General features: G+C 40.8%; 1 long non-coding RNA gene across 3 annotated transcripts; it reads left to right on the forward strand.

Annotated features, from left to right (window-relative positions):
• Positions 1–536: 536 nt before the first annotated feature.
• On the forward strand, positions 537–5,388 carry LOC147108306 (uncharacterized). 3 transcript variants are annotated; one of them, XR_015080570.1, is made up of 4 exons: positions 537–929; positions 1,753–1,946; positions 2,655–2,780; positions 4,909–5,388. It is a non-coding gene; the product is annotated as an uncharacterized LOC147108306 (long non-coding RNA). The 3 variants fall into 3 exon arrangements; XR_015080571.1 differs by lacking the exon at positions 4,909–5,388 and adding an exon at positions 3,307–4,335 and having other exon boundaries at positions 537–907; XR_015080569.1 differs by lacking the exon at positions 4,909–5,388 and adding an exon at positions 3,307–4,334 and having other exon boundaries at positions 538–929.
• Positions 5,389–6,608: the final 1,220 nt, after the last annotated feature.

Below are 6,608 nucleotides of genomic sequence, written 5' to 3' on the forward strand. Positions count from 1 at the left end.
TTAATCTAAAAGGGGAGGAATTGTAATGTATGTACCTGTAAGGGGGGAACTACTTTTTACAGCTCATGTATACTGTAGTACCGGCAGTGACCACACCTGTATATAACGCTGAGTAGTAATCTGTACAGATCAGTTGCAGTCTGAGCCACGTTGAGTAAACACCTATTGTACCGTTCTCCGCAGTCTGTGTCTTCTTATACATGGACGGAATAATCTCCCCAATAGAAAAAGGGTACAATTAGTGTATGATCCTCTTTTTAAGAACCAAATAAATTAGACAAATAAAACTGTAAATAAACCGTTAAACTTCAAATAAACCTTAAGAATCAAATTAAAATTTGGTTTTCCAGCCCAATTATGAATTAGTGTATGATGTCAGGTTGTTTCATTTTGTGAATTGCTATTGGTTAGTTTAACAACAAGTGGCCCCTCAGCTGATGACAGCAGGTGTATAAATGCATTGCACATGACACCTAACAGGCAAGCAAGCCAAGTTTGCAGGAAGTAAAGATTTGGTGGGCTGTAAATAGTTTTGTTTTGGAATTGTGAAAGAAATTAAATCTTGTTAAACTTCTGCTAGAACAATGCTTGCAAAGTACTTTTTAGGATATGTTTTGGTCCTAGGTCTGTACAGGAGCTAAGTACAATGGTAGATCTGTTGTTAGTTTAACTTTTTCAAGTCTGTGTATAGGCAGTTTGTATATGCAGTGTTCTTGCCTCCTTTTGAGGATCTTTCCTGTTCTATACTATTGAAGTTTCTGTAGTAGCTTTAGTGGATTGGTGACCTAGAAAACTTGGAAGAAATGTTTTCATCTCTCTCTGCAGGGTTTTGTGGCTCATCATGGCATCAGCAACAGCAGGAAATGTTCCAAAAACTGCAGAAGACAAAGAAAATGGGAGCCAACAAGTACAGCTTGTGTGGAGGGAATGTAATAATTTTTTGGGTGTACTGTTTGCTTACTTAATCTGCTAACTTGTAAAGCTATGGACCCACTATAGAAAAATGAGTCACCAAGTTAGGGTTTGCCTTTTTTAAAGTGTCTGTCTGTCTGGTCTCTTCTAGATATAAGCATATGAGAAACTGCTACACTATATGCTGTTCCAATAATTAATGCCCAATTACTTAATCCAGTGACTGTTGGCCTTGCCTTTCCCCAAGTTGTGAGATGGCTGGCTGTCTCTTCTGCTAGCATAGCAAGACTGCTACTAACTACAACCTTGAATCCTGGTTGGGTATGATGGCTTGGCTTGAGTGTAGCTGAAGACCAGAATGCTCTAGCACTACAAATCTCCTGATGGCAACTAAATGATTACCTGCTCCTCCTGGATTTAAGGACTTGCTTCTAAAAATAACTAATTACAGCTTTGTAGCTAACTAGTTAACACTTTCATTATCAGTTTGACATCGGAGCTTGTTTAATGGGCTGGAATTTGGGTTCCTGGAGGCCAGTTAGTTTAAACTAGTTGGCGAGACCTACATACAATATCTTGATTGTCCTGCACCTTTAACTGAAAATGTTCCTTGGTTTGTGACTGGCAAGCTGTTTTTGTTTCCTGAAAGCATCTTGATTTCATGTCCTACCCATAGTTACTGGTTTTGAGGATATACTTTGATACTAACTATATATGTAGATAGTGAAAACTTATGTTCATAAGTTGGACCATGGAATAATTGTAGAATAGGTACTTAATGTAAGCAGATGCTATTCTCAATATACCAATGCCTGGGCAATGATTTGACTTCTATTTCAGAATGTGGTTGATAGGGTGACGAGCCTGCCGCTTGTGAGCTCTGCCTGTGACCAGGTATCTGCTGCATACACTAGCACCAAGGAGAGCTACCCTGCTGTGAAGACTGTCTGATCTGGCAGAGCAGGGAGTGAAAACTATTTCAGCTGTAGCTGCCAGCGGTGCCAAACCAATTATGGACAAGCTGGAGCCTCAAAGTAAGATGAGTCATGAGGGTTTTTATAAACACTAGGCATGCCATCAATAACCATACTAGACAATACAGAAACAGTGCTCCTTGGCTGGGAGTAAATTGAAATCTAGAAGTAAATCTACATTTCACTTGAACCTGAGCAGTCACAGCTATGCATAATTTTGGCTTTGTAGATAAGGTCCAGTTCAAATAAATGCAGTTGTTGCTGCTTCTTCTCCCAGGCTATTGGATGAGATGTACCCAACTCTAAGCTCCTGGACAGCTTTAATTACCTGTACTAAATCCAGCTCTGTCTACTTGTGATGCTCTAGCCCTGTGTGGTGCTGGTCTTTTCACGCTTGTTTTTATATTATTAGGAAGGATTTCTGCACTTGGTACACCTCACTGCTTGCAGCTTGCTTAAGTAGAGGAGCTGACTTCCTTGGTGTTTAACCAACTAAACTGTGTTACTTTTTAGTGACAGATTGAAGTAGCTAGTAATGTGCAAGGTTTGGCTATAGATGTGAAAGGTAGCTAACCACATATGCATTGAGACTGCTCTGGTCAAACTTTCATCCTAATATGAAATGGAGAGCATTTTTATTATGTTTAGAATTCATGCTAACTGGTATCATGACATTTGTACTGTCCTTTCTCCCCCATTGAAGGCTCCTTCCTAGAGCGGTGCAATGACCTCATTTCTGCTGACAGTATATGGCAATTCTCTCTACAGGCAAATGACAGAACTGCAGCCACTCTGTCCTGGATTTTTTTTTTGACTATGTTCAATGAGTATGACTGCAAAGGCTTGGACAAGCTGGAGGAGAAGCTTCCTATCCTGCATCAGCCAACAGACCAGGTGAGTGTTGTATAGTTGGTTTATCATCAAAGGAGAAAATGCTATTTGCTCTTTTGGAAACTTGTAGCTTAATAGATCCTAATCCACACTACTTTCTAGGTCCTAATCCACACTACTTTTAGTATCCTTAATTGATGTGTTGACTTGTCAGCTATCTGTTTGGTCCTATCCCCTTCATTATTTTTATTAACTATGTTTCTGTTAATTGAGGGAGTCCAGTTGAGCTCTCCTGGTTCTATAGTACTTGTGAATTGTGCACTTGAACAGGCAAATGGCCTCTGATTAACACTTCAACCAGAGGACACCCCCTCTAAACAATTAACCTAGATTATTTAAGTCCTGGACTTTGATCCTGTGACCATTTTTAGTAGATGTTGGGTGAAAATTGTCTGATTTATAAGTCACTCAAAGCTGAAGCCTCTTTAAATGCTCACTTGATCTGTTAGAATTAAACTTTTATTTACAATGGAGTAACTTCATACTTGCTAGCCTATAATTTTTGACCTGCTATTCCATGATATTACAGGTCCTTGCTGAAACAAAGGCACTAGTGACATCAACCATGACTGATGTAAAAGAATCAATGATGGGGGTTGTAGATATGACTGCAGTACATGGCAACCTGGAAAGAACTAAAGCAGTTGTGGTTGTAGGTGGCAGTGCTGTGGGTCAGCTGCTGGCTACTGGTCTACACCATTCCTGGCACAGGGTAAAGAGCAACTGCTGAAGATCCATGAGGCAATGGATGGGGTGATTGACTATTTGCTTCACAACACTCCCCTTAACTGGCTAGTGGGACCCTTTATCCCACAGCTGATGGACGGCCAGGAGCCAGTAGAAATGAAACCCACTGGAATTGACACGTCTCTCTAGATTGGGGTCTTTTCCTTGCTAGGCTGGATGCTTGAATTAAAAACCTCACTGGCATAGTTGTTTATCTCTAGCACTTGATTCCAAACTGTAGAAGTAGGTTATACTAAATGTATTTGCAATCAATGTTGCCTTAATCTTGGCTGGCTTTATTTAGTGGGCTAACTGTTTGTTTAGGGTTTTGAGGCAATTTCATTTGTATCTAATGGTTTTTGTAGTTTTCAAACATGTGACTAGTTTACACTAAATGCAGTGACCAGGTTGCAAGTGTCTTGCATGATATACCTATCAATCCATCCAATGAAAAGCGACGAGTTAAGAAAGTAACTATAGGTTTTTATTGACTAAATAACAGAGCCCACCCTCGTGGGTGATCGGATCCAAGAAGGAGGAATACCAGCCAGTCGACCACCTTTATACCTGGGCAGGTAGGTGGAGCCATGGGCGGAGTCGGCAGTGGTCAGCCCAGGTATAGCAGCGTGACCAGAGGCGACCTCGTACAGTGATACAACAATGTGAACAGTGATAACTATAGGGAAACGATCTAACAGTGATAACTATAGTGAACGGTAAAAGTGGTTTACCACATTGCAATTGCAACTGGTCTGCCTTAATGAAGATACAGTACTGACTAATGGCTCTATTTGTAATTATTGTAATAAACAATTGCATGTAAAATGAACCAGTGTGGTGCAAATCTACTTCTGCCCATCTGACTCCAGTACAGAAACCCATATTGCAGCTATAGGATATTGAATAGCTTATGCTTACTTGCAGTCTGCTGTAAGTAAACCCCAGACCTCCTTTCGCCTCCCTTCCTATAGTGACTGTTCCATCACCTCTGTTCTCATTACTGAAGTGACTGTGCATTCAGTAAAAATTACTAACCTCCTACTTGCAGTAGTATTCCAAAAAATTCAGCTGCTGATTGTTTTCTGGGGTCTAGCTTATGACCTAATTGGTGAAATAACTTCATAATTGTCTTTAATTTCCTTTTTATTATGATGGTACTGGTTTTCACACTAACCATGGTTTGTAGATTGTGGAGTACATCTTTAGGTTTTGCATTTGCCAAACTTTCCTTTTGCAGGCCTTGGGTAGCCCTTGCATTTGAGGCTCTTTGGTAACTCTCACAATACATTGATATTTGGGGAGTAGACCAGAATGACTGACTAGATTGTAATCTTGTGGAATGTGATTGTGAATTCAGAAGCTATCCAATTCATTCTGCAAATGAACTGTGCTGTGCACCCACCAGGTTTCCAACATGTGTTTCCAAGTGGCCCCTGGACAATGCTTGAACACCTGCTCCACATACTTCAGTGTCATAGGATTATTCAATGGATTCCCCAAGAGCTGGAGTAATTGAAGTGAGCCTAAAGGCAAAGACCAAGTTGCATGTGAGCTAGAATCTCCAGCAGAGATCTGAATGATGCTACCATGTTCAATTGGAAAAATATTAGTGGGTATAGACTAAATAGCTTGTTTTTCCACTGAAATGTCTGCTTACATTCTGCTTTAAGTCTGTCGTGGACTTGAATCTACAGACTTGTGACTGAGTCTCCTAAACATGCAAATAGTAAAGTGGTACGTTTACTTCAATTTTTCTCCCCTCACCACCCAATATCCGGTCTGGGGTGTAGCATGCGCGACTGACATCTCAATCTGCGGGCGCAGGAGTTCATGCTGGTAGTTTAGCACCACCACAAAACAACTCAATTTTGTGAGTGGTGCTAAAATTGCCACATTTGGGCACTAACTTCCTAGCACCACCCCCCCCCCCCCCCCCCCCAACCATTTACCCCAATATCTTTAGCACAAAGTTAATTGAGCTTTTCTTCAAAGTTGTGGAGTGTACATTTTATCTTTGGTGCTGTATAATGCAACTTAAGTTAGTAATTCACTTGTCAGTTCTTGTCCTGGGCAGGTTTATTCTGTTTTTAAACAGAGGGTTTAATGTTAATAGGAGTTGTGTAAAAGGTTATTTTTATATTTGCTTTAGGTTGGCGAAATGCAAACTGATGTCCCCCTAACCCCTATCCAATCCAAGTAATTGCCTATTGTGGTTGGTGATTAGATCTAGGTTGCTTAGAGTTTGGCTTGGATGTTACAGTAGTCACTGACCACAATCCTCTAGTTTAGGTCTAGATTAGACTTTTGATTACACTTAGCTTGTGCATGGTTGCAAGCTTCTTGCCATTCTCTATGGAAAGCCATACTCATGTTTAATGTCTCTCTCTCCAACTAGGACCTGACAATAAATTTCAAATCTAATGGGAGATTGAGGCTGTTCAGAGCTTATAGCTATAGTCAGAATGGCTACTGATCAACAATGACATTCCTGCTGGTTATACATCCACTGTGGCTTCATTGGCAAAATCTTTGACTATTGTATCTGACATGACAATTGATGGGGTGGAAATTCAACGAGTTGTACAAATTGTTTGAAATCTCTGCTATAGAGATGGCACTTATAAATGCCACTGAACTGTCAGCTGTTGTGTATGTACCTTTTAAGGGAATAACTGGTCTCAGACTGCAGTACCGGCAGTGACCACCCCTGTATAAAAGGCCCTAGCAGGCTTCTGTAGGTTCAGTTTCCAGGTTGTCTCCATTCAGTAAAGACTTGTTATAATCAACTCCTGCAGTCTGTGTCTCAATTATACACGGATATAATATCAGCCATCTCAGAATGGGATTTGAGGAAAGTTAACTTGTCATTAGGACACTTCCTAGTATAAACTAACTCGCAATACTGAGGGGACCAGCTTAAGTTGAGCAGCCTAGCTGAGTGGAAAGAATACATTGGTTTGGAATTTGTGGTCGGGATGACTGAATAGGCAGCATTCGCCATCATTCTGCTTTTCAAACTGAACAACTTCAGGATTTCCTCATGCACCAAATCCTGAAGTTGTAGTCCGTGACGGACTGCACCGCCACAAGCTGCCGTGTGTGTGT

Source organism: Somniosus microcephalus, chromosome 13 (genome assembly GCF_052327205.1).
Source record: "Somniosus microcephalus isolate GS21.2 chromosome 13, FLI_Smic_1.0, whole genome shotgun sequence".
Taxonomy (NCBI): Eukaryota; Metazoa; Chordata; class Chondrichthyes; order Squaliformes; family Somniosidae; genus Somniosus; species Somniosus microcephalus.